This window comes from Neofelis nebulosa, chromosome 2, assembly GCF_028018385.1.
Source record: "Neofelis nebulosa isolate mNeoNeb1 chromosome 2, mNeoNeb1.pri, whole genome shotgun sequence".
NCBI classification, from domain to species: domain Eukaryota; kingdom Metazoa; phylum Chordata; class Mammalia; order Carnivora; family Felidae; genus Neofelis; species Neofelis nebulosa.
In genome coordinates, this window is record NC_080783.1 from 208154273 (window position 1) to 208181477 (window position 27205).

Below are 27205 nucleotides of genomic sequence, written 5' to 3' on the forward strand. Positions count from 1 at the left end.
TGGGCGCAAAGCACTCTCAATGTGTTGCTTCTTTTATTCTTCTAATAGCCATCTGGCTTGAGCCTTCTTACCTGCCCACTTTTACAGATACGGGAAGCAGGGGAGGGTGTAGAATTTCAACGCAGGCTCTCTCTGACTCCAAAACTAAGATCTTGCCAGTAGGGCATAGTGGCTATGGCTCTGGCTGATGCCAACTCTCTTGCTCCTTCCCTACTCTATCTCAGAGAGAGGGACACTGCAAGACGGGAGGAGGGAGACCAGCCAGGCGGTGGCTGCTCTCTTCCCCAAGGAGGAAGATAAGCTGACTCGTGGCTGAACTTGCCTCTGAAATTTACGTCACTCGGATCTTTTGAATAAAAATAATTGACTTTGGCTTTTAATGTGACTAAACATAAAAGAGGCTCCCATTCTTTGAATAAATGTAGGTTGAGCACCTAGTTGGGAGAAGATACTGTGCTAGAATGTTGGACGGTCTGGAAATGTATAAAATATAGGTGAGTCACATAAAATGTCTTTGACGGGTAAGATTAATTTGAATCTGGACATACTAAAAATGCCCAGTGTTCCGTTTGAACTTTGTCACTGGCATTGACAAGAGAGGCCAGGGCTGGACCTACCAGTCGGAAAGTCACTCCCCTGGAAGTACTGAAATTTCTTTCTTTTCTTTCTTTTTTTTAGTTTAAATTTTAGTTAATTAACACACAGCACAATATTAGTTTCAGGAGCAGCATTCAGTGATTCATCACTTACATACCACACCCGGTACCAGTGCCCTCGGAAGAAGAGTATTAAGAGGTCAATGATTCTCTTCAGATGTGGCATCTTAAGACAGTGGTGAGAGCAGAGGGCAAAGAGATGAAGAAAATAAGGAGAACTGTTTCATGATACAGAGGAAAAAGGAAGAAAATAGGATGCTTACATCATACCCACCTTTAAAGTGGGCTCCTGGGATGCCTGGGTGGCTCAGTCGGTTGAGCGGCTGACTTCGGCTCAGGTCATGATCTCACGGTCCGTGAGTTCGAGCCCCGTGTCGGGCTCTGTGCTGACAGCTCGGAGCCTGGAGCCTGTTTCGGATTCTGTGTCTCCCTCTCTCTCTGACCCTCCCCCGTTCATGCTCTGTCTCTCTCTGTCTCAAAAATAAATATATGTTAAAAAAAAATTAAAAAAAAAAATAAAGTGGGCTCCTGGGGTGCCTGGGTGGCTCCGTCGGTTAAGCACCCAACTCTCGATTTCTGCTCAGGTCATGATCTCATGGTTTGTGAGTTTGAGTCCTGCCTCCGGCTCTGCACTGACAGCATGGAGCCTGCTTACGATTCTCTCTCTCTACTTCTCTCTCTCTCTCTCTCTCTCTCTCTGCCCGTCCTCAGCTCTCTCTCTCTCAAAATAAATAAACTTTAAGAAAAAAAATAAAGACAAAATAAAGTGGACTCTGGAAGGACTAAAGATCCAATTTTGAAAGTAAAAATATATTTTTTGAAAAAACATAATGTAGGAGGATATCTTCACGACCTAAGGAATGAGAACAAATCAGTAAGGAGGGAAATCTATTAATTTGGTCACATCATAATTAAGAGAGTCTGCTCAAGAAATGACACTGAGAGCTAACAGACGGATGACAGGCTGAAAAAAAGATATTCACAATATCTAATACGCAACATGTGCGTGGGATACCTGCATACCCGTATGAGAAAGAGTCTCCGTAGAGGATGCTGTGGTGTTTCCGCAGATCCTGCAGTCCTTAGCCAAGGCCCTCACTGCCCCAGCTCAGCCAAAGAGGCGTGCCTCACCCAGGATCAAGTGCCCTCCCTGAAGGCATCTTGCGTGAATGACCGGTCCAGGAGGGAGAATAAATGCCTAGCCCCCTTGCTTCGATCAGACAACCCTGAAAATCCACCTCAGAATTCCCTGCGGTTCTATTGGGAGCTTCAGAGCTACTTGGTCGCTATTCGGCTTCTCCCTCTGTGCGATGCTGCTTCTCTCACTCGTTTACAGGTATCGTTCCTGAGAGCATCCCCATCACACCCCCTCCCAAAGCTTCTTGCATGCCAACTTCACAGAGGAACGTAACCTATGTCCGTCGATACTGAAAGTGGCTTTAGGAAACAAAGTAAAATGGGATTTCAAAGCTGGATCACCTGCCGGTTGCCTGACCATGAAGACGCTGTCATTGGTGGTTTGCAGAGTACCGGTGACCTCTGGCATGCAGGTGTGGCGCAATTGGGCAAATCGTCACTGGTGGTGAACTGGAAGGAAGTAGGAGAGGAGAATGAACCGCAGGGTGCAATATACCAGGTGTTGGACAGTTTCAAAGACTGGAATCGGACGGCTGTTGCCGGAGGCTACGAAAGCCCTGGAGAAACGATACAAGGCCAAAGGTGACTACCACCATTGTCGCCAGTGGAGCGTGAACTCACCGTTGTGGTCCTTGCAAAAAGCAGAGAGCCTGGAAGATGACAGTGGACTATTGTCAACCCCACCAAGTAGCAACACTGATTGCACCTGTTGTGCCAGATGTGGTGTCTTTTTTGCTAGAGCAGATTAATGGAAACTCAGATGTGAGGTACAGGGTCGCCGAACTGTAAAATGCATTCTTTTCCCTCCCTACCGGACAGAAGGACCAGAAGCAGTTCCCATCCACATGGGACAGAAAGAGTATATATACACACAGTCTTGTTCCAGGACTTTGTCAACTCTCCTGCCGTTTATCTGAAGGGATCTGGACCCCAGATCATCTCATGATTAAGAACAATCTGTTTTTTAAATTTATTTACTTATTTTGAGAGAGGGGTGGGGCAGAGAGAGACAGAATCCCAAGCAGGCTCCACACCCGCAGCACAGAGCCAGACTCAGGGATGATCTCACGAACTGTGAGATCATGACCTAAGCTGAAACCAAGAGTCCAATGCTTAACCGAGGTACTCAGGTGCCCCAAGAATCAGTCTCTGCCCTGAATTATTTCATAGTCCAGAGAGAGAGAGAAAGACAAACAGACAGAAGGTAACAGGGAGATCACACAACAATTTACTCTGGGATGGCTTGTACTAGTCAGGACTCTTGATGGCCATTGCAAGGGACAGAAACCTAATTAGAACTGGCTTAAACAAAAAGTCCCAGGTTCGAATCTCACTGATTAGGCTTGACTCTGAGTCCATTCCTGAACCGGTCACACCAGCTAGGGGAATAGAATACTCAGATCGCTTAGTCCTAGTCACATGCTCTGTCCTGGAATGAGGGATGAGGTGGGGTTAAGATCAACCCACTGGACCAAAAAGCAAGGAGGGGATGGTTCCCTAAAGGACAACTAAGGACAAATATGAAATTGGTGCTGTTTAGGTAAAATAAGCAGATGTCCCCGGGAGGGCTCAGGTACGGTGGCCATTTGCCTCGGGGAGGTCAAGGAGGCTTCATGGAGGAAGTGGACATTTGACTCGGGCCCCAAAGAACAAGGAAGCGTTTGTTAGGTGGGAAGGACATTCCAGGCAGAGGGCCAAGCATGTGCAGAGGCATAGGACTGTGAACGGGCACTGCATGTCTAGAGAAGAAAGCAATTCTCGGTGGTGAGGGATGGGGCCAGAGAGCTGTGGGGCCCAGTGTAGAGAAGATCTGTCTAGAACAAGACAGTATGGACCTATGTCCAATATATTGATATGAAATTATTATTGTCAAATATTAATTTGGTGGAGCACCTGGCTGGCTCAGCTGGGGGAACATGTGACTCTTGATCTCAGGGTCATGGGTTTGAGCCCCATGTTGGGTGTGTAAATTACTAAAACAATAATAATAAACTTAAACTGGCATATGGAAAGAGCTCAGTAAATATTTGCGTGATAAATGTCTGGGTTTAACCTTAAGCATTCGATTATATTAGGTATGCCACAAAATTCCCAAGTAAAGGAATGGGATTGGGAGAGCTTAATAAAGACCAGAGTAAGGACTAGGAAAACTGACAAGATTGAAAAGAGGTAGAAAGATAATAATCAATTAATTAATGTTAACATTGATTGAGCACGTATCTATTACGGATTGCTTACACTCCTTAGTGAATGTCTAAACATCTTGTATTAATGATCTCATTTCTTTTCAACACACACGCTTTCTTTACTTTTTTTTAGTGTTTATTTATTTTTGAGACGGGGGAGAGGCGGAGAGCAAGGGAGACACAGAATCCGAAGCAGGCTCCAGGCCCTGTGCTGTCAGCACAGAGCCTGACGTGGAGCTCGAACTCACGAGCCGTGTGATCATGACCTGAACCCAAGTCGGACGCTTAACCACCTGAGCCACCCAGGCGCCCCGATGATCTCATTTAATTCTTAACCACCACCCTAGGAGGCAGGTTTTATGATCTCCACTTACAGATGAGGACAATGAAGCTCAGAGAGGTTAAGTGAGTTGCCCAAGACCACACAGTTAGTAAGAAGTTGCACTGACATTCAAATCCCATCTGTTTCTCTCTTAAGAAAAATAAATCCTTATGAAGCAAGCGCCTTCTACATTCTGGGCACTGTTCTAGATGTCACAATCTACCCCACAACACATTTCTGCCGGTGGCATTTTTATCACCATCGGGCCCATGTGATAGACACGGAAATGAAGGCACAGGCAAGTAATTCAGCCACGGTCACAGGTAAACAAGCCACACAGGCTGGATCTGAGCCCAGGCAGACCAGCTCCAGTCTTCAGTTCTTACCCAATACCACCCTGCTGTTTGGCTATGACACTGTGCTGACCCAGAGGGGCCCGTAGGACTCAACATAGGAGCCAATTTGTCTTACTAAAATATAAACACAGACTTTAGATATAGCCTTGAGTTTGAATGCCCGATTTTTCACCGAGAGAGCAGCGGCTGGGTGACTTTAACATCTCTGAGCCCCAATTTCCTCAGTTGTAAAAGGGGCATAATGAGAATATCCACCTTGCAACTGTAAGGATTAAATTAGGGAATGTCTATAAAATTCCTGGCATGGTTCCTGCCTCAGATCCAGAGATTTTAGTGACTTATTTATTTATATTTGCTCCTTTCTCATCAAGGATATTTAACCTAGATCGGGGTCTTAACTCTTTTGTGCCAGGGACCCCTGTGACAGTCGGGGGGAGCTGATGAGACTTCCCCAAACAATAAAATGCATAAGATTACCAGGGAAACTAAGTATGATAAAATATTGTCATCAAAAATGTCTCAAATTCAAATTTATGAGGTGGTAATACACGTGCTTGTTAACGCATGAAATCATAAAATGGGGTGACATCTAATAATTACCATAAGTTCAAAGAAGTGATAACGATAAAAGGCATTTGAGGGTAATCTGTGGCACCGATGATGTAAAACGAAAACGTCTGTGATTCTTATTGGTAGCAGTCGCCGGCCTTGCTAAGTCTCCTGAGGTTCGTTGCCTACATTCATAATCGAAGGAAATGAAACATTCCAGTAAGAGGTTGGGGGCGGGGGGAGATGTAATTTTTTCCCATCCAAGTTCATGGACACCCCTCCCCCACAACGAGTTAAAAAAAAAAAAAAGCTGGTTAAGAGGAAGGCGATGTTGGGGAACTCTGAAATTGGCTGGTTTGTTTGGAGACTCCTCATAAATTGGCCTCTTCAGTCTTGCCCTGGATGTTATTTATCTGGCCCCGTATGGAGAGAGGTTGCACGTCTCGAACTCACTATGTCCGAAACCAGAACTCCTGGTCTTCCTTCCCTGCCCAGATCTGCCCCACCCAAAACCTTCCTCTGGCCAGCAGAAACCTCGGAGGTGCCCCGACGTCTCCCTCTCACACTCCCCATCTAGCCCATCAGGAAACCCTGCTGTCTCTGCCTTCAGAATAAATCCAGAATCCAACCACCACTCACCGCCTCCACTGCTTCCAAAACTGCAGGGTCTCTTAGCTGGCGACCGCCACAGCCCCTTCCCCCTCTCCCTGCTTCTTCCCCGCACCCGAGGTCTACTCCCAACACAACCCAACACACCAGAGTGGCCCTTTCCTGGGTAAGGACCCCTTGCCATCTCTGTGACATGCACACACCCTCCCCTTCTTGCTATCGGTCAAACGCACTGGGCAAACTCCCACCTTCCTGTCTTTGCACTGACTTGACTGTTGCCTCTGACAGTGATAATTTCGCTCAAACACCGCCCCCAACTCCCATTTCTCTTTTATTTACTTTTATTTTTTTAATTTTTTTTTTTAATGTTTATTTATTTTTGAGACAGAGAGAGACAGAGCACGAACAGGGGAGGGTCAGAGAGAGAGGGAGACCCAGAATCCGAAACAGGCTCCAGGCTCTGAGCGGTCAGCACAGAGCCCGACGCGGGGGCTCGAACTCACGGACCGCGAGATCGTGACCTGAGCCGAAGTCGGCCGCTTAACCGACCGAGCCACCCAGGCGCCCCTCTTTTATTTATTTTTAAAAAGGGTTTATTTATTTTGAGAGAGAGGGGGAGGGAGGGGGGGGAGGGAGAGAGAATTCGTGCAGGAGTGGGGGATGGGCAGAGACAGAGAACCCCAAGCAGGCTCCACGCTGTCAGCACAGAGCTCCAGGTGGGGCTTGAACTCACAAACCGTGAGACCGTGACCCGAGCTGAAATCAAGAGCTGGATGCTCAATCGACTGAGCCACCCAGGTGCCCCCCCGCCCCGCCAATTTCTCCTATAAATCCTCACGCAAACATCACCACCTCCATGAGGTCTGTCTTGATTATCCTAAGTGTACAACTGGGTCTCCAGTCCTCCCAATACCCGTAGCCACCCCTACTTTTTCCTTTGTCCTCAGCATATAAGACACACCGTGTTACATAATTTACATATTTATTATGTGTATTTTTTGTCTACCTCCTGCCTCTGCCCCACCCCCAACTAGAATATAAGCTCCATTTAAAAAAAAAAAAAAAAGGATCTTTGCTTTGATCACAACTACAATGGGGGGGGGGGTGTGTGGCGCATACTAGGTGCTCAATAAATTCAGTAACTCAACGAATAAAGCATGGTTGGCGGGTTGCACATTGTAGTGAAAACAGCTCAGGCCTAAGAATCTGAACCAGGCTGAGTTCCCAGCTGCCAAGCTGTGCTACCCTGGGGCCGCTCCACATCTCTCTGAGCCTCAGCTTCCTCATCTGTCATGTGGAAGTCGCAAAACCTATCTCACAACCTTATGAGGATTTAAGTGGGCCTGGCACTTCGTAGGTGTTTCATAAATGCGGGTTCCGGCTCCCTTCTGATGTGGAGTAAGCAACTTCCTCCTGCTGGCACAGGGTCCCGGGAGCTCCCGTAAAAGGGCAAGGCTCGCGTCCCCTTCCTTCGTCCTGTTCCCAAAAAAGGCTCAGAATAGAACCAAAGGCTCCCGGCTCTGCTGGGAGTTGTAGCCAACAGACCACACGACCACTTTTTTCCTGTCCACTACTTTCTTTTGAGGTGGAAAGTAGTCGTTGGAATGACTTACCCAGGGGCAGGGAAAGGAAAAAACAGCAAAAATTGTTTTAAAAGGGAGTTATACAAGCATATGCAGGAAAACCCCATTGAGGGACATAAATGCTGATTCAAAGGAGGAGGAAATATGAAATTTTGACAGTTTTCCAAGCCTTCCCTGGTCCTGAATTTCCTCTCTTCCATCACACATTTTTCTCGCCCACAAAATAGGCATTAAGAAAGATGACAGGTCAGAAAATAGACCATGTAGAAAAGAGGAAGGAGTTTGAGGTTGTTGTTAGCAGGAGTTTGAATGCTACTCCCTATTACCACCAGCCAGTTCCCTAAGTAATGATGGGGAAAGGCAGGCTCGAGCAGAAGCTGATGTCTCCCCAGGGAAGGAGAGTGAATTCTGGATCACTAATGGAGGCCGTTTTCCAGGGCTGCTTTGATCTTCTGCCTGATCCAGGGCTGGGGACCAGCAGGCTGGGACTCCAAGGAAAACCGGACTTCACGGCAGGTCCCAAACAGCTGCCTTCCCACAAGGGCGTGTGCCTGCCGTGCCGGGTCGTCCCAATATCCAACCCAGCTTGTGTCTGGCTCCCGTGCCCTTGCCCTTCAGCCCCGGGCCCCTCTTCCTCCACACCCAGAACAGAGCTGAGCTGGCATCTGAAAATGAGTAAGTGTGTAAGTGAGACTGCACACTGGTCTTTGTGGAGGATTTGTTTTTGCCAAGCGGCTTGGTGGAGAAGATTGCATTTCTTGGTTATTTTTAAACCTGGATTTCTGGAATTTGATTTGGGGGGCGGGGACAACAACAAAACCCAGGAACTCAAGTCCTGAGGGGCTGGTGGCTCCGGGCATCCTCTTTAGGAGGTTTGATGCCCCTTGAGCCAACAGGAGCCCAGGGAGCGTTGGGCTGGCAGAGAATGGAGATGCTGAGGGCTTCTAGGCAGTTCCAGAAAGCACCCCTGCTCTCCTTCCCAGGGGGAGAAAATGCCATGGCTACAGGATGTCTTACTTCCTGCACTCGCACGTGGGCATTTGCCGCATGCTGGCTCTGAGCTGGATGGTGATGGAAAAGGTCTCGGTCCCTGGCCGGATGCAGCTCATCCTTTAGATGAAGACGTTGATGGTTGCAACATATTTAGGCTGTGGGCCTAATAGGGGAGGATACAGAGCTGGGGATGGAGATGCTAACCTGGTCCAGAGGGATCCAGAAAGACTCCATCTCTGAAGGAGGAGTGGGAGTTAGCAGAGCACAGCCAGAGAGGACTGTGGGAGGGGGACAAAAAATCACGGGCTTGGAGGCGTAGACAGACTTGACTTCTAGTTCTGTTCCACCTCTGACGCGCTGTGTCGTCTAAGCAACTTTGTTTACTTTCCCTGCACCTTATTCTCCTCACCTGTAAGATAGGGGTAATTGGAATCCTTTACCTAAAAAACTAACATTGGGGCACCCAGGTGGCTCAGTCCATTGAGCATCCACCTCTTGGTTTCAGCTCAGGGCATGATCTCACGGCTCGTAGGTTCGAGCCCCGCATTGGGGTCTTCACTGAGTGTGGAGCCTGCTTGGGATCCTCTCTCTCCTTCTCTCTCTGCCCCTTCCCCTCCCCCTCTCAAAGTAACTAAATAAACATTAAAAAAAAAAAAGCTAACATTTATTGAGCCTGTACTGGGTATCAGGCACTGTTCTATGCACCCTACATAACAGCGACCCAAAGGATAATTTTCAAAAAAGATAACATGTTGACTCTCATAAGGATATGGGATGAACCTGTATTGAAGATTTTATGGAACTTATTAGATGATGGGGGAACCAGTTAGGTTCACAATTAAAGGGAGATAGGGAGTAATTATACACAATTATAGGGAGATAAGGAGCAATGAAATTAATCTATAAACAAATGCAAAACTGGCTAGGTTGGTCAGTATCCACAGGTAATCAATTACACTCTGCTAGACACAATCTGCATTTCAATAGACAAGAAGCATCTCCATTACTGTCAACTTTCTACAGTTTTGAGCTATAAAGTAGCTCAGTGGTAAGGAAAGGCAGAGGCAACTGGTTCACCGGCCAGGCAAGATGCCCACTAAATTTCAAGGTCCTCCCAACTTGTCCCTGTGGTCCCTGCAAAACCCCTTATGATCATAATAATCTCAAAGAAAAATTATTCTTGATCACAAAATAAATCCTGGCCTCATAATCTGGTCTGATAGTTTATACAGGTGCGGTGAGTGTATTAATTTGCCCTAAGGACCTCCCAAATTTGCTTTGCAAACTTTAAAGCCATTCGGTTTTAAACAACTACAAAATTAACTTTTGTCTGGAAGTTTTCATAAGGAATCTCCAACTGGAATTTCAGGAGGCTCTATTATTTGTTATTCCTAGGTTAAGAAACCCAACCCAGATTTCTTTCACCTGTCATAGCTGTAAATTTGGGTGAGTTCTTCTCTTTTTGAGGTCCCCCAAATATTCCAAATATCCTACCTTCGCACTTGTAAACCAGGTACCAGGTCAGGTTTCTTAGAGATCTTTGTAGGCATTAACTCCATAAGTAGATCCAACATGTATTCCTTAAAAAGTCTTGTCATACCTGATTTGAGGAACATCATTCTCCAATATGGCTCTTGATGCCTTGATGTACAATCAATTTATCCTGGTAAGAAGTAGGACATCAGGTATTTTATTTATTTATGTATTTATGTATGTATGTATGTATGTATGTATGTATTTATTTATTTAATGTTTATTTTATTTTTGAGAGAGACAGAGCGTGAGTGGGGGAGGGGCAGAGAGAGAGGGAGACACAGAATCCGAAGCAGGCTCCAGGCTCCAAGCTGTCAGCACAGAGCCCCAGGTGGGGCTTGAACCACGAACCCTGAGAACATGACCTGAGCCAAAGTCGGATGCCCAACCGACTGAGCCACCCAGGCGCCCCAGGTATTTTATTTTAAGTTTATTTATTTATTTTGAGAGAGAGAGAGAGAGGGAGGCGCAGAGAGAGAAAGAGAGAGAGAGAGAGAGAGAGAGAGAATCCCAAGCAGGCTCTGTGCTGTCAGTGCAGAGCCCAATGTGGGGCTTGAACTCGCGAACTGCGAGATGATGACCTGAGCCGAAATCAAGAGTTGGACACTTAGCCAACTAAGCCACCCAGGCGCCTGAGGATCAGATATTTTAAATGGTTTAGTTCAGTTTACAAAAGCAAAATCAGATAAGTTGTTATGGATAAACAGATGGCTTAAGAAGAAAGACAAAGGGATTCCTTATGAATCTGGAAAATGGAACACTAAAACACGATCAACCATATTCCAAACAGATAACTACCATAAAATTTCCCTTGTCAGTTCATTCAGTCCTGTGTAATTAATTCTTCTTCAGCTGGCTCTCGAGTTGGAGTCTCATGAAGCCATCTGCTCGACCATAGAGTCCTGGAAATCTTGACTCACTCCACTGGTACAGTCTAAAAGTTGTCTAAGCTGAGTCAACTCAGTTTTGAATGCCAGTAGTTTCAAAGATCTGTTATAGTCCTTTCCCACAAAGCTCTGAGACCGGATTCTTTGATGAAAACACAAACCCTGTGGCTTATAGCAGGGTCCTCAGGCAAACCTCAGCTATTTTAGGTGGCAGGGACTTGAAATGGCTCTGGTTAACTTATGACTGATAATTCTCCAGTGTGAAAGGTCTAATGATGGTTCATAATAAGAATCAGGAAACTGACAAGGAAATTAAGTTGTTTCTGGCAAGCTAAACAAAAGATAATCAAATCATTGCAAAAAGAATAAAATGTAGGCAAAATACTCTGAAGATAAATGATTAAGTCTATTTTCGAAGAAGTCAGTTAACATTACATCTGATTCATAAAAATAGATGAACGTAATTGGTACAGAGGAAGAGATCTTAAGAGATAACATACAATAATCCTGAGACACAATTCTTGCCATACCAAGAATATCAAGAGATTCGGTAAATCTAGAGTAGGACCTAGAAATCTTATAGATGTCTACAGATCTCTAGCCCACAATAAGTCTGATGTGCATCCCACTGGCCTAGACCATGCTAGATCCAAACAGAAGAAGGAAGATTACAGCAAGTGAACATTTTAAATAATATCTGAACTTACGATACACTATGCTGTTGTTGCCAATATCATCACCCCAAGTACCAACAGGACTCTGATCTAGGAAAACTCAACAGAACTATTTCAAAATTGTTCTAGTTATTTTTTTTAATGTTTATTTATTTTTCAGAAAGAGAGGGAGAGAGACAGAGCACGAGTGGGGGAGGGGCAGAGAGAGGAGGAGACACAGAATCCGAAGCAGGCTCCAGGCCCTGAGTTGTCAGCACAGAGCCCAACGCGGGGCTCGAACTCACAAACCACAAGATCAGGACCTGAGCCAAAGTCAGACGCTCAACTGACTGAGTCATCCAGGTGCCCCCATAATTGTTCTAGGGCCAGTTCATTGTTAAGATGGACCAGTTCATAAGAATGTTTTTCTACTATGGCTTTCCAGGGATCCTATGGGAAATCTCAAAGTTAGTTTTAGGTGTAGCAGATATCTTGAAATTTTTCTTTACCTTTTTCTTTTTTTATACTTAGGATCCAGTCACAGGAAGGCAAACGTTTAGACAAGTTATCAGAGATTTGGACATTCAGTTAAGCTAGGATCTTGAGTGCCTGTAATTATGATAATAAAGCATTTACAAAGAAGCATAGACAGTAATAGGATGGCAAAGAACATTAACTCATTTGTGAATGAGGAATCTTTGTTCTTTTTTCCCCTCCTTAAATAATTTTTTAAGTCTATTTATTCATTTTGAGGGAGAGAGAGAGAGAGAGAGAGAGAGAGAGAACATGAGCAGGGGAGGGGCAGAGAGAGAGAATCCCAAGCAGACAGAGATAATCCCACTGTCAGTGTGGAGCCCAATGCAGGGCTCAAACTCACAAACAGCAAGATCATGATCTGAGCCAAAATCAAGAGATGGAGGCTTAACCGACTGAAGCACCCAGACACCCCATTCCCCCTTAAATAATTAAGGATATAATAAAATCAAAATAAATCATAGAAAATGATGAAGACAAAAAAAAAAAAAGAAAATGATGAAGACATGGAATCTTTGCAACCTAGATATCTATGCAAAAAGCAAAGAATAACTTTTTACATGGCAGGTGAAAGCAAGAATCAGCAAACCAAGAAAACAAGCCACACAGCATCGAACCAACTCTGCTAAGATGTTAACATACTTCATAGCTTCTTCTCAGACTCGGGTATCACAAACCAAAGCAAATAAAATTTACGTTTATATAAACTCTTTTTTACATTCAGGATCAAACTGAAACTTTATTTGAACATAGCCTGTCTCTTTCACGGGTTCCACGAGGCCAAAACAATTTTTCATATTAGTACTAAGGTGTTGTGTTAATATGCAATGAGTTTTATTTTCTGATGAATCAATAAATATTGTTTTAAAGTTTTATTTATGTAAGTAATCTCTACACCCCATGTGGGGCTCGAACTTATGACCCCAAGATCAAGAGTCACATATTCTTCTGACTGAGCCAGCCAGGCACCCCTGGTAAGTATTTTAAAACTTAATCAGTTTTTCCCAGTTTCAAATTCCAATATGGTATATATTAACAGTTGAAATTCACAAAAACAAAAGCTGTTTGGGGTCCTCAATAAGTCTTGAAAATGCAAAGAGATCAAGAGATTAACAACAAAAAAAAGTGTAGGGGCCCCTGGGTGTCTCAGTTGGTTAAGCATCCGATTTCAGCTCAGGTCATGATCTCATGGTTCATGAGTTCAAGCCCCACATCGGGATCTCTGCTGTCAGCACACAGGCACCTTCAGATCCTGTGTCCCCCTCTCATTCTGCTGTCCCCCGTGTACACGATCTCTCTCTCAAAAATAAACAAACATCTTAGAAAACCCTAAGAAACTCTGCTTACATATACGTTACATTTCTCTTTTACAAATGCTCCTAGTATAATCTCAACCGCTCAGAGGAATTTTTATTTATTTCTTTTAGATTTTACTTAAAAAATTTGTTTAATGTTTATTTTTGAGAGAGAGACAGACAGAGACAGAGCATGAACAGGAGAGGGGCAGAGAGAGAGGGAGACACAGAATGCAAAGCAGGCTCCAGGCTCTGAGCTGTCAGCACAGAGCCCAATGCAGGGCTCAAACTCATGATCTGTGAGATCATGACCTCAGCCAAAGTCGGACACTTAAAAGACTGAGCCACTCAAACGTCCCTAAATTTTACTGTTAAGTAATCTCTACACCCACTGTGGGGCTCTAACTCACAACCCCAAGTCAAGAGTCACACGCTCCACCAACTGAACCAGTCAGGTGCCCCTATGAGTTCGTATTTTTAACCAAAGCTTTACTTTTTACTAACTGGGGCATGTGGGGGTAGCTAATGAAGACCCCTCAGCCTTACCCCAGGATTAGAGCACGTGAGCAAAGTTTACAGTGCAACTTTCTGCAGCCACACATCTCTCTTACACCTTTAAAAAATGCTCATTAAAATAACTCAGAATATAGCATTTACATAACAAACATATAAGCAGTGTAGGGGTGCCTTGGTGGCTCAGTTGGTTAACTGTTCGACTCTTGATCTTAGTTTAGGTCTTGATCTCAGGCTCGTGAGTTTATATATATATATATATATATATATATATATATATATATATATATAAAAAAGCAGAGTATTAAACTAAAATCATGCTTAGTAACCAATGTTTCAGTATTGTATCCCAGAAATTATTTGGATATCAATGATTATCCATTAAATAACTCAAGGGCCCTTGGGTGGCTCACTGAGTTGAACATCTAGCTCTTGGTTTCGGCTCAGGTCATGATCTCACCATCATGGGACTGAGCCCTGCATCAGGCTCTGGGAAGACAGCGCAGAGCCTGCTTGGGATTCTTTCTCTCTCCCTCTGTCTCAACATAAGTAAATAAGCTTTAAATAACTCAATTTAATATCAGTTCAGTAACTCAATTTAATATCAGTTTTCAGTCAACTGATGATCTTGGAAATTATCTACTAGCTGACATACTGTAAGATATGATCACTGTTAAAGTGCGTCAGGATGATTCAATTTAGTTGAATACGAATTTACATTTCTTCACTTTGTAAATATTACGCATGAATAAGTTAGCTTATTTGAATAACAAACCTGAATAAGTTCAGAATAAACAAACCCAAGTAGAATATAATGTACACTGTTATTATACCCACACTGACAAATCAGACAGTTGTTTTCATTAAAGCAAAATTGTTTTCTTTTCTTTTTTTTTTAATTTTTTTTCAACGTTTTTTATTTATTTTTGGGACAGAGAGAGACAGAGCATGAACGGGGGAGGGGCAGAGAGAGAGGGAGACACAGAATCGGAAACAGGCTCCAGGCTCCGAGCCATCAGCCCAGAGCCCGACGCGGGGCTCGAACTCACGGACCGCGAGATCGTGACCTGGCTGAAGTCGGACGCTTAACCGACTGTGCCACCCAGGCACCCCCAAAATTGTTTTCTTTATAGATTTTTTTTTTTGAAAGTTTTATTTAAGTAATCTCTACCCCCAACGTGGGGCTTGAACTCACCACTGAGATCGAGAGTCACATGTTCTTCCAACTGGGCCACCAGGCACCTCAAAAAGCAAAATTGTTAAGCTAACCTTCTTTCGGCCAAAGATTGATCTTGCGTCTGTGATGCAGGCAGGCTGGGTCTAAGAACACGGCGGGGGGGCCCACAGGACCAGCCAAGACGGTCTTTGGCTTCCCGTGAGCCAAAGAAAATGGAAACAGAGTTTATGGAACAATGTAGGCAGCAGGTGGGAATAACAGAGGGAGCATCTGGAAGACTCCGAAAGGAAAGGAACATGAGTTTCATCATTGCTTGGGGCTAGGGGTTTATATTAGAAAAGTATCTAGGGTTCGCGTTCGTCCAGGAATCCATGGTAGGATCCAGTCAAGGGCAAGTTCAGGTGAACGATTGGTGTTCTGTAATTTACTGAAGGGAGGTCAGTGTCAGCCAAAGCTTTGTTTGAAGCTTGTGTCCTGGAACACGTTTGGGATCTGGCTCAGTTTAGGTGTTATCAGGTGCTTGGGGCCTGGGACAAAACTCAGAGAATGATTGATTAGCTCTCTCGCTTCCCCCTTGCAGTGGGAACAAAGCTTCTCTGGCTTAGTCAGAGGCAAAATGTGGCTCATGAGTAAACCGGGCCTGGCAGAAAAACAACAGAGACCGACCCTTGCTAAAACAGTCCCTTTGGGGCGTCTGGGTGGCTCAGTCGGTTGGGCATCTGACTTCGGCTCAGGTCACGATCTCACGGTTTGTGAGTTTGAGCCCCGCGTTGGGCTCTGTGCTGACGGCTCAGAGCCTGGAGCCTGCTTCCGATTCTGTGTCTCCCTCTCTCTCTCCACCCCTCCCCTGCTCACGTTCTATCTCTCTCTCAAAAACAAATAAACATTAAAAAATTGTTTTAAATGGAGTCCCTTCAGCTTTCCCATTTCATAGGTGTCCTTGAGTTCTTAAAAGAATTCTCAGTTTCTGGAAGAATAATATTTTGCCTATTATAAATTTAAAGGATTAGAAATCCCATTTCCTCATTTTATTCATATTTTAGAAAAAAGAATCACTTTTTAAAGATCTCTATGAGGTTCAGTAAAGAATTCCTTTACTTTAGAAGACTTCATAACCTAATTTATCAATATCCTGTAAAGATGGGAAATTTTTACATACTTACAAAAGAGATGAGGGGCCTTTCTCCATTACAGATACACAAACATAACAAAACCTCCAGCTTCAGACCTGCGACTATAGCCAAGGGTGGAGAATAAACTCAAAAACATGTAAAACTCACTGGTCCGGATATCAAAGAGCTGTTTTCCTTCCTGGCAAGCATTAAAGTCTTAATTGATTTGAGCTCAAATAGACAAACAAAAAGACTAACAAGCCAGATTCTCTGCCTCTCTCAGCAGAGAATTGATCTCTATAATCCATTAACCCATTTACAGAGATTGCTAAATGTTCTGACCATAAAAATCAACTTCCCCATTATTGCTGCCACTAAAGAGGAATAATTTATTGTCTGTCAGGGAGCCAAAACAAGAAACAAAACACAGACTTAGTAAAGAGAACAAGAATAGAGAAACAGAGAGTTAGAAAAGTTAAGGCTCTTGGGGCACCTGGTGGCTCAGTCGGTTAAGCGTCTGACTTTGGCTCAGGTCACGAACTTGCAGTTCTTGAGTTTGAGGGTCCTGTAGGGCTCTGTGCTGACAGCTCGGAGCCTGGAGTCTCGGATTCTGTGTCTCCCTCTCTCTCTGCCCCTCCCCCGCTCACACTCTGTCTCTCTCCCTCTCAAAAATAAATAACCATTAAAAAAATTTTCTAAAGAAAAGTTAAGGCTCTCTTGCTAGTTGAGATATATTTGTGAGAGCCAAGGAAAGCTGTGCTTGCACTTAAACTCACAAATAGATGCAAAACTGAGAAAACTGGTCAATATCCTCAGGACAAAATCAACTGCATTTCACCAGATACAATTTGCATTTCTATTAGCAATGTTTATTGCATTACCATCGGTGTCTTATGACTTACAGAGTTGCAAACTAACTCAAAGACCCGGAACGGTAGCAATCACCAGGAAGAGTGAGTTCATCAGACACTCATTGGTGTTTTTTCTTTCCCTTTCCCATTTCAAAGTCTTTCCCAATTTTTCCCTTCATCTTTTTTTTTTTTTTTTTTTTAACGTTTATTTTTGAGACAGAGCATGAACGGGGGAGGGTCAGAGAGAGGGAGACAGAGAATCTGAAACAGGCTCCGGGCTCTGAGCTGTCAGCACAGAGCCCGACCCGGGGCTTGAACTCACGGACCTCGAGATCATGACCTGAGCCAAAGTCGGCCGCTTAACCGGCTGAGCCACCCAGGCGCCCCAGCCCTTCATCTTTTAAGTAGGTGTTTTTATCATCCCCATTTTAGAGAGAGAGAACTCAAGGCAGAGAGAGCTTGAGCCCAAGGTCACACAGCTAATTAGAGGCTGAATGTCTCCAAGATTTGATTTTTTTAATTTAATTTTATTTTCAAGTAACTTCTCCCCTCAACATGGGGCTTGAACTCATGACCCCAAGATCAAGAGTCACATGCTCTAACAAGTGAGCCAGCCAGGCGCCCCTCCATGATTTGATTTTAATCAGGTATGGTAAGATGTCATACACGAAGACAACTGCCTTTGAAAGAAGGATTTATTACTTGTAATTCCCAAGAAGCAGATGCACACCGTGCGAGGCAGGGCCGCAAGGGAGAGCACCAGGACAAATTAGACAGAAAAAACAGCACAGGCAAAAGCCTCGATCGTGGTTCTCAGGGGAAGGAATGAGAGAGGCTAGGCCTGCAGTTCAAGATGGGCTCGTTTGAATCATGCCAGCAGGTTCCAGGCTATGGGGGAACTCCTAGTTGTCTGGTACCTGTCTCTGGTGTGTGATTAGGGCCGAGGGAATATTGATTTGCTGTGTGAGGGTTGGATAAAGGAGGGGTTAGGGGTGTGGACTTTGAATTGACTGGTTTGTATAGGAAAGGCACACTCAAAGTCAAGTTGTTCACTATCTCTAAGATAGCTAGCCCTGGGAGGGGCACTCTCTCCAGGGTTTGGAAGGCCGTAAGATGTTAAAGCATCATAAAATACAGAAAATGCAAACATGATTAATACATGAGCCTGAATCTGAACTTCAGCCGACCGACTGCTATGATTGTATCACATACACCCTGCCTCTTTTCGTGGGATTATCGTGAGTACTCGCGTTGGGTATATAATACATGTATAATGCTTCGCACATTGCCTGGCACTTAGTAAGTTCTTTATAAATCACCAAGGCTGTTACACAAAGAAGTAAGAGAGAGAACAAGGCTTATTTGGACAACTAAGCAATGCAGTCCAGCTTTACAAAGGAATGCTAGGGAGCTTGGGGGGGGGGGGGGAAGGCCAGGTCCTGGAGGCCTAGTTAAGGGGGGTGGAATTTACCCTGAAGGCAAAGAAGAACAACCAAAGAGTTTTAAACAAGGCTCAGATTTGTTCTGTTTGGAGGGCCCCTTTTCTGGCTGCAGCATGGAGAATGGATTTACCCCAGGGCAGCACTGGAGGCAGTTGTGACCATCAGAGCTGGATGAAGGCTCTATCTCCCCAGCAACCATTCCTTCCGCACTCCCAGACTTTCATGAGGGCCTCTGCCTCCCCCCTTCTCTCAGGCACTGTGCGGAGGCAGGGGGATCAGATTCTAACCCCAACCTCCAGGGACGGAGCACTTGAGCAACCCAGCCCAAGTCAGTCAACTCAGCCCATTTTGGGGGTCACTGTGATTGGGTCAATGATAGGTGTAAAAAGAGTGACTATCAGAACTTTGGCTCAAACTGCTAGAAAACGTGCTTTTGGGTGCAGAACTTGAACCTGAGAGGATAGGAGGACTGGAACCACTAAAAAGAGAGAGCCTGGGGATGTCCGGCTGGAGCAGGGGACTCTAGATCTCTGGGTGGTCTGTTTGAGACCTGCGTTGGGGGTAGAGATTACTTCAAAATAAAATCTTTAAGAAAACAAACAACGGGGCCCCTGGGTGGCTCAGTCGGTTAAGCGTCCGACTTCGGCTCAGGTCATGATCTCACTGCTCGTGGGTTCGAGCCCCACGTCAGGCTCTGTGCTGACAGCTCAGAGCCTGGAGCCTGCTTTGGATTCTGTGACTCCCTCTCTCTCTCTCTGCCCCTCCCCTGCTCATGCTCTGTCTCTCTCTGTCTCTCAAAAAATAAATAAACATTAAAAAAAAATTTTTTTTAATAAAAAATAAAAAACAAACAACAACCAAAAAAAAAAAAAAGGAAAGAAACATAAGAAAGAAACATCTAGAACAGAAGTAAGCCAAGCCCGCGGGAAACAGAAGATGAGTTCCTATGGCAACATCTGAGCCCTGAATCCAGCCTTGCCTGAAGCCATTTCCCTCACAAAGTCAATTTTTGGCCAGATCAATTTGAGTTTGGTTTCTGGCCAACACAATGAAGGTGAAATGAGTGTGTTCCCTAATATTGGCTGGGTACAACAAGGAGGCACATCCCACCGCATTGACTGGGTGCTCCCCAATGGGATGGTACTTGGAGGTGGGACCTTAGAAAGGTCATGAGGGCAGAGCTCTCAGAAACAGGGTTAGTGTCCTTGTAAAACAGATCTCAGAGTCTGCCTGTTCCTCCCAATACAGGAGAAGCAAAAGAGAGGCGTATGTGACCTGGGAAGAGGGTTCTCACCAGACTCCCAATCTATCAGCACCTTGATCTTAGACTTCCCAGCCTCCAGAACCGTGAGAAATAAACTTATATTGTTAACGCACCACCCATTCTGTGGTAGTTTGTTCTAAGAGCACAGACAGATTGAGATACCTACCAATGTTTTTTATTGGTGGGGGGAGTTTACCGTCCAAAGCACTCCTGTGCACTATTGGTAGAAGCCAGTATAACCTCTGCAGAGGCTGAAAGTTAGGCCCTAGGTGTTAAATTTTTTTTTTAATTTTTTCTTTTTTCTTTCTTTTTTGTTTATTCTTTTTTTTTTTTTTTTTTTTTTTTTAGAGAGAGAGAGAGACAGACAGACAGAGTGTGAGCAGAGGAGAGGCAGAGAGAGAAGGAGACACAGAATCCGAAGCAGGCTCCAGGCTCTGAGCTATCAGCACAGAGCCCGACGCGGGGCTTGAACCACGAACCCGGAGAACATGACCTGAGCCAAAATTGGCTGCTTAACTGACTGAGCCACCCAGGTGCCCCAAAACTTTAGTGTTTAAATCCTTTAACCCGGCAATTCCACATTTAGAGATACTTACACAAACAAGCAAACACAGACGGATGCCAACATAGCGTTATGTATTAGAGCAAACATCAGAGATAACTCAAACACCCAGCAAAGAGAGAATGAGGGCACCTCTGTGGCTCAGTTGTTTAAGCATCTGACTTGATCTCAGGATTGTGAGTTCAAGCCTCACATCGGGCTCTGCGCTGGGCATGAAGCATACTTAGAAAAGAGAGAGAAAACAGAAAAATAAATTATGGAATTTCTGGGGCCTCTGGGTGGCTCAGTCGGTTAAGCATCTGACTTCGGCTCAGGTCATGATCTCGTGGTTTGTGATTTCAGGCCCCACGTCGGGCTCTGTGCTGACAGCTGGGAGCCTGGAGCCTGCTTTGGATTCTGCGTCTCCCTCTCTCTCTGCCCCTCCCCCACTTGTGCAAGCTCTCTCTCAAAAACAAACATTTAAAAAAAGAAAAGAAAAAATGACGAATGTTATGTATTTTTTTAAAAGCCTGCTTTATGTGTCTACCTCTCTTCTTCTAACATTAGAAAGGAAAAATAGCTCAAAATGTTCAAAAAGCAATGACATCACTTAAGTAGATTAAGGGAAAGTTGTACAAATATTTCAGCAAATGTATTCAGGGTCCTTTTCTCCAAGTTCTGCACAAATTCTAGTAAGTCTTACAATTCCAAGGAGAGCATGAGAATCAGGCCCTTTGGCATTGACAGAGCTCCAAAACTATCAGATCAAAAGCTAGAAGTTCTGTCTTGTTGTTGACAAGCATCCAAATGCTTGAAAACATGGGGAAAATAGACTGACCTTTCCCCTCCTTCATCCTGTTGTTTGGCTTTGAGCAGGAAGTGCTTTTGTATCCTATTTCAGGACTTGAGGTCTGACCTAGAGATACGGCTCCTACCAACAGAAGAGGAGTTAGAGGGGATGAATGAACAGGGAGGCAGGAGGGAAGAGTGAATCAAAAAGCAATGATCACTTAGTGGTAACAGAAAATCCAGCTCAAGCTGGCTGAGGCAACACGAATCTGAAAAGTCCACCGACTTCAGGTACGGCTGGATCCAGGGGCTCAACAGGATCAGGACCAGTCTCTCTCTGTCTCTTTGTTGTGAAACTTTATATAGGAAGGCTCTTCCCTGGCTGTGGCACCAGCACCAGCAATGCTAGGCTTAATCTTGTTCTTTCTTAATACCAGCGGGAAGAAGATGCTCTATTTCTCTGGCCATCCCATTGACTTAAATGGCTCCTGATTCTCCTTTGTCTCAATGGGGTCACATGACCATGCTCAAGGCAGTCACTGCGCCACCCAGAGATAAAGACTAGCGTAGGCCTTGTCTGCATGCCTCTTCCTCGAGCTGTCTGTCGCCTCAGAAAATACAGAAACCGCCAAGTGCCTAGATGGGGCTTCAGCTCCATTTCAAACAGTGACAATGCTATGAAGAAAAATAAAGGAGGGCAATGGGGACAAGAAAAAGAAAATCATTTTGACGCTGCTAGTACCCCTTTCCCTGCTCTTAAGGCTTTTGGGGGTTTAAAGAGTCAATGCCTTCAGCTTTTAGTTTTATAGCCTGGAAATTCCCTCTGTCTGAAGTCAGGGATTTCCAGATCAACATTCCAAGGGTAGGGAAAAGAGGTTCATTTTCACACTCTGGGGGGCTTCAGGGTCCTGAGTTTCCCAGGGTTCAAGGGAAGCAGTGCCTTCCTGGGTCAGAATTCTCCCACTTAACTTTGTTTTTAAAGTTTATTTATTAGGGGCGCCTGGGTGGCTCAGTCCGTTAAGCGTCGGACTTCCGCTCAGGTCATGATCTCACGGTTTGCGAGTTCAAGCCCCGCGTCGGGCTCTGTGCTGATGAGTCAGAGCCTGGAGCCTGCTTCAGATTCTGTGTCTCCTGCTCTCTCTGCTCCTCCCTCCCCTGTGCTCTGTCTCTCTCTCTCAAAAATAAACATTACAAAAATTAAAAAAATAATAATAATAAAGTTTATTTATTTATTTTGAGAGAGAGAGAGAGAGAGAGAGAGAGAGCATGTAGGAGGGGCAGAGAGAGAGGGAGAGAGAGAGAATCCCGAGCAGGCCCCGCCCTGCCAGCACAGAGCCCAACGCGAGGCTCAAACCCACAAACGGCGAGATCATGACCTGAGCTGAAAGCACGAGGCAGACGCTTAACCGAGCCACCCAGGTGCCCCAGGATTCTTCCACTTAACATTTATTCATCAAGTGCTACTCTGCTTCAGGCAGAATTCACTGTGGCGCAGGAGCCCTCGCAGAGTTGACTCTCTGAGATGCACAGACAACAAAGGAACAGCCGTGTGTCACGTGTCTGGTGGTGAGAGAGGCTACGGAGAGAGAGAAAACAGGGTGAGGCAGACAGAGGTCATGGCGGTCAAGGACACCCTCTCTGCGGAGAAGACATTTAAGCAAGGACTGAAGGACTTGGGGGATGAAGTCATGCAGCTTTCCAGGGGGAACAGATTCCTAGGCGGAAGGAAGGGCCAGATGCAAGGCCTTGAGGCAAGACAATGCCTGCGTGTTTGCAGGACTGGCCAGGAGGCTGGCGTGGCTGGAACAGAGTGAGGAAGGGAAGAATGGTAGGAGGTAAGATCAGAGAGCCAGTGGGGGGACAGATCACGCCCTGGTAGGCCATGGTGACAATTTTGGCTTTGACCCTGAGTTAGATAGGAAGCCACTGGACACCGTGGACAGAGCTATGACATAATATTACTTCGAGTTTACTGGGAAACAAACAGTTGAAGGAATATTCTGACAGCTGTGTGGAGAACGGACCATAGTAAGCAAGGCTGGAAGCAGCGGGGAGGACAAGGTACCTCCTGCAATGATGTAAGAGGTATGAGATGATGCTGGCCCGGACCAGGGTTGCGGCAGGGGTGAGAAGTGGCCAGATTCTGGACGTGCGGCATGACAACGAATGAATGAGAGAGCCGTGTGTATCTTGATGGGTCACAATGATTGTGCTGTTCGTAAGTATTTAGGAGGACATTCGTAGACTTCCAGCCAATCAGCATCTGGCTCCCCCTTCCTGCTAGTAGAACCCCAAGCCCCCTGTGTAGGAACTCACTTGGCATCTTCTAAGAATGCCTGGCACCCTTGTAAATGAAGCCAAGAGGGCCTGATCCTTCCACCCTCTGTCCCATAGCACAGAGATGGGCCCAGGACTTAAGCTCAGCCAATGGACTCTCTAAGGACACAGAGAATGGGAAAGGGGGCTGGAAACCCCACATCCATCACAGAGGAAGCATATGAACTTGACCTATCCTTATCCAACATAACCTTAGCTGTAGTTTCTGCTATCCAGCTTCCCTCCAGACAAGGCCAGCAGCGCATTGTACAGTTTGGGGAGGCGGGAGGAGGCACCATGTCATTCTATTCTGTTAGTCTATGGCAGCAAACTTTTGGGGTAGATATTTTAGGCTTTTGCAGGTCATACGATCTCTGCGAAACTACTCCGTTTTGCTGCCACAGGGCAGAGGCAGCCACAGACAACATGTCAATGTATGAGTACTGTCGGGGCAGTCACTGTTCTCTGCAGTCCTGCTAGGAGAAACCAGTGATGGTGTAAGAAAGAGGTAGTTCCGATAAAACTTTATTTGCAAAAGCACGTGGCGGGCAAGAATTGACCAGCGGGCCATAGTTTGCTGACTCCCGGTCCACAGGAATAGTGCCTTCTGTCCCAGGAATTGTACAAATGTGGCTGATGGGCTTTCAGAGATCCCTTCATTCCCGCTGATTTTCCAAGCTGGCCCCACGGTTTCCTCTTGGTTCTGCGAACCCCCATATCCTTTGTCGCAGTCAACTCAGGCCGCCATCGTGAAATATCACAGACCGGGGGGGGGGGGGGGCTTAAACAACAGATATTTATCTCTCACAGTTCTAGAGGCTGGGGAATCTAGGATCAAAATGCCAGCCAGGTGGGCTGCATTCTAAGGCCTTTTGTGGAGGTGGCTGGCATCTCGCTATGTGCTCACATGAACTCGTCTTTGTGCGTGCTGTGAGTGGGAGGGAGGGCTAGGTCCCTGGTGTCTCTTCTTATAAGGGCACTAATCGTGTCATGAGAGCCCCACCCTCACGACATCATCTAACCCTAATTACCTCCCAAATGCCACATCTCTAAATACCATCACACTGGGGGACAGGACTTCCACATACAAATTCGGGGGAAACACAAGCATTCAGTCCATAACATCCTTCTAGTGTATTCTGGTTTTCGCTGAAGCTAGAATCCGTTTCTGTGGCTTGCAACCAAAAGCCTAATTGATGCAGCACTTACTCAGTTTGATTTAATTCCGTAGCAAAGGGGATAGCTCAAAGTCCCTCACTCCCACTGCTGGAGAAACCACTCGAAGCAGATTATGACTAACAGGACAGGAGTCATTAGTGTCGTCTTGATTTATGATACATCTGCGTGTTTAAAAGTTTCCTCACTGCATAGTTTCAGCTTCCTACCTCTTTCTTAGAAGGTTGCTGGTGTCTTCAGTCAAGGCTGCCCCAGAAGAAGCTGGTTCAGGAACCCAGCCTTCCTCCCCACCTCCTCCCCCCTAGTCCCCCCCCCCCCATCAGCTGCTTGGCTGTTAGAGCTTCTGCTTCCTGTTTACAAAGAGATATGAAATATACTAGTTAAAGAGTCCACCCCTTCTGCCTCATAGGATGAATTTCACTTGGCCTTGGTGTTTTATTTGTTTTTGGAAGTCATGGACTTGATGATGTTTGGAAATTTATGACTATATAAGACCATATCTGTAAGGTGTTCAGTTCACATTCGTCCTTTCTATTTTATTTATTTATCTACGCCAACCGTGGTCCAAAGAGGATTTACGAAATGTGTCTTGTGCAAAAGATTTAAAAAAAAAAAAAATTAAGTGATGAAGCTGGGCCAAGCAAAAATTAGGGGAGGGAATAAGTCAGATGAAATAAGAGACAAAATAAAACACAAAGTTGCCCCAATGCATTATTTCCTAAAGTTCCGGGTAGAGGGCGCCTGGCTGGCTTAAGTCGATAGAATGTGACTCTTGATCTCAGGGTCATGAGTTTGAGCCCCAGGTTGGGCGTGGAGCCTACTTTAAAGTAAATAAATAAATTTAAAAAAATAAAGTTCCAGGTAGAAGTTAGAGATGTACTGCAAATCTTGCTCTGAGCTTCCTGGTCCGCAAAACAAATAAGGAAATACTTTTGACGTGCTTTTAAGATTGAAAACAAACGAATTACCCAGACAGCGTGGCCAGTTCCAATTCTTTACACAATAAAGGGTAGTTGAATAGCTGCATTTTTTTTTTGACTCAGAAAACTGAAACTTGTTTAATCCCAGCAAATGCTGTGTGCTTTTGATGTCCTTAAGAAAACTCAGGAAACGTAAATTTCACTTTTCAAATCTGATAAATTAGAGTTGGCTGCTCTCACTGCAACATAATCGTTTTTTTTCCTCAAGCAGTCCCTTTAAGACACTTAAAAGATACTTACTATTGGGGCGCCTGGGTGGCGCAGTCGGTTAAGCGTCCGACTTCAGCCAGGTCACGATCTCGCGGTCTGTGAGTTCGAGCCCCGCGTCAGGCTCTGGGCTGACGGCTCGGAGCCTGGAGCCTGTTTCCGATTCTGTGTCTCCCTCTCTCTCTGCCCCTCCCCCGTTCATGCTCTGTCTCTCTCTGTCCCAAAAATAAATAAAAAATGTTGGAAAAAAAAAAATTTAAAAAAAAAAAAAAGATACTTACTATTTAAAACTTAAACAGTAATAACATGACATGTTTAAGTATTTGCTTACAGACAGATTTCTATAGGGTCTGGTGGGACCCGAAAAGCCTTCCAGTTCAATATGGAAAGATCATTAACATTTTTTGAAATTCTGCTAAAAATCACATATCATTAAATGTATCATCTTAATCTTTTATTATTATTATTATTATTATTATTATTATTATTTTAGAGAGCGAGAGAAAGTGCACACAGGAGAGGGGCAGAGGGGGAGAGAGAGAGAGAGAAAGACAGAGAGAGAGAATCCCAAGTAGGCTCCACACTCAGCGCAGAGCCCAACATGGGGCTCGATCCCACAACCCTGGGATCGTGTCCTGAGCTGAAATCCTGAGTCGGACGCTCACTGACTGAGCCACCCAGGCGCCCCTCATCTTAATCATTTTGTACGGTTCAGTAGCATTAAGTATATTCACAGTGTTGTGCAACAGATCTCTAGAACGTTTTCGTCTTACAAAACCGAAACTCTGTACCCATTAACTTCCCACTTCCCCTCCCCCAGCCCCTGGCAGCTACCATTCTACTTTCTGTTTCTATCAGTTTGACTACCCTAGGTACCTCACGTAAGTGGAATCATACCAAAATTTATCTTTCTGTGGCCAGCTTATTCCACTTAGCATAATGTCTCAGGTCCATCCATGATAGCACTGACAGGATTTCCTTCCTTTTTAAGGCTGAATAATAGTCCATTGTGTGTATCACCACATTTTCTTTTTTTTAAATTTTTAAGTTTATTTATTTATTTTGAGAGAGAGAGAGAGAGCGCGCACGCTTGCGAGTGCGAGTTGGGGGGAGGGCAGAGAGAGAGAGAGGGAGAGAGAGAATCTGCAAAGCCTGACATGGGGCTCGAACTCACGAATAGTGACATCATGACCTGAGCTGACATCAAGAGCTAGACGCTTAACCAACTGAGCCACCCAGGTGCCCCTACCACATTTTCTGTATCCATTCATTTGTCTGTAGACATTTGGATTGGTTCCACAACCCTAGTCGTGAATAATGCTGCAATAAACATAGGTGTGCAAATACCTCTTTGAGATCTCGCTTTCAGTTCTTGGGGGGTAAATACCTAACACTGGAATTTCTGGGTCACTGGTTCACTGGTAATTCTGTTTTTAACGTCTTGAGGAACCTGCACACTGCTTTCCATAGTGGCCGCCCCATTTTAAATTCCCACCAACAGTGCACAAGCATTTCAGTCTCCCCACATCCTCACCAATGCTTCT

The 27205-nt window shown here is 45.1% G+C and overlaps 1 long non-coding RNA gene across 1 annotated transcript; it reads right to left on the reverse strand.

The window, feature by feature from the left end:
* Positions 1 to 1445: 1445 nt before the first annotated feature.
* Positions 1446 to 26573, reverse strand: LOC131505369 (uncharacterized). The gene is made up of 3 exons (XR_009258374.1): positions 26396 to 26573; positions 9992 to 10054; positions 1446 to 2350 (listed from the first exon to the last, which is right to left on the reverse strand). It is a non-coding gene; the product is annotated as an uncharacterized LOC131505369 (long non-coding RNA).
* Between the last annotated feature and the right edge of the window lie 632 nt (positions 26574 to 27205).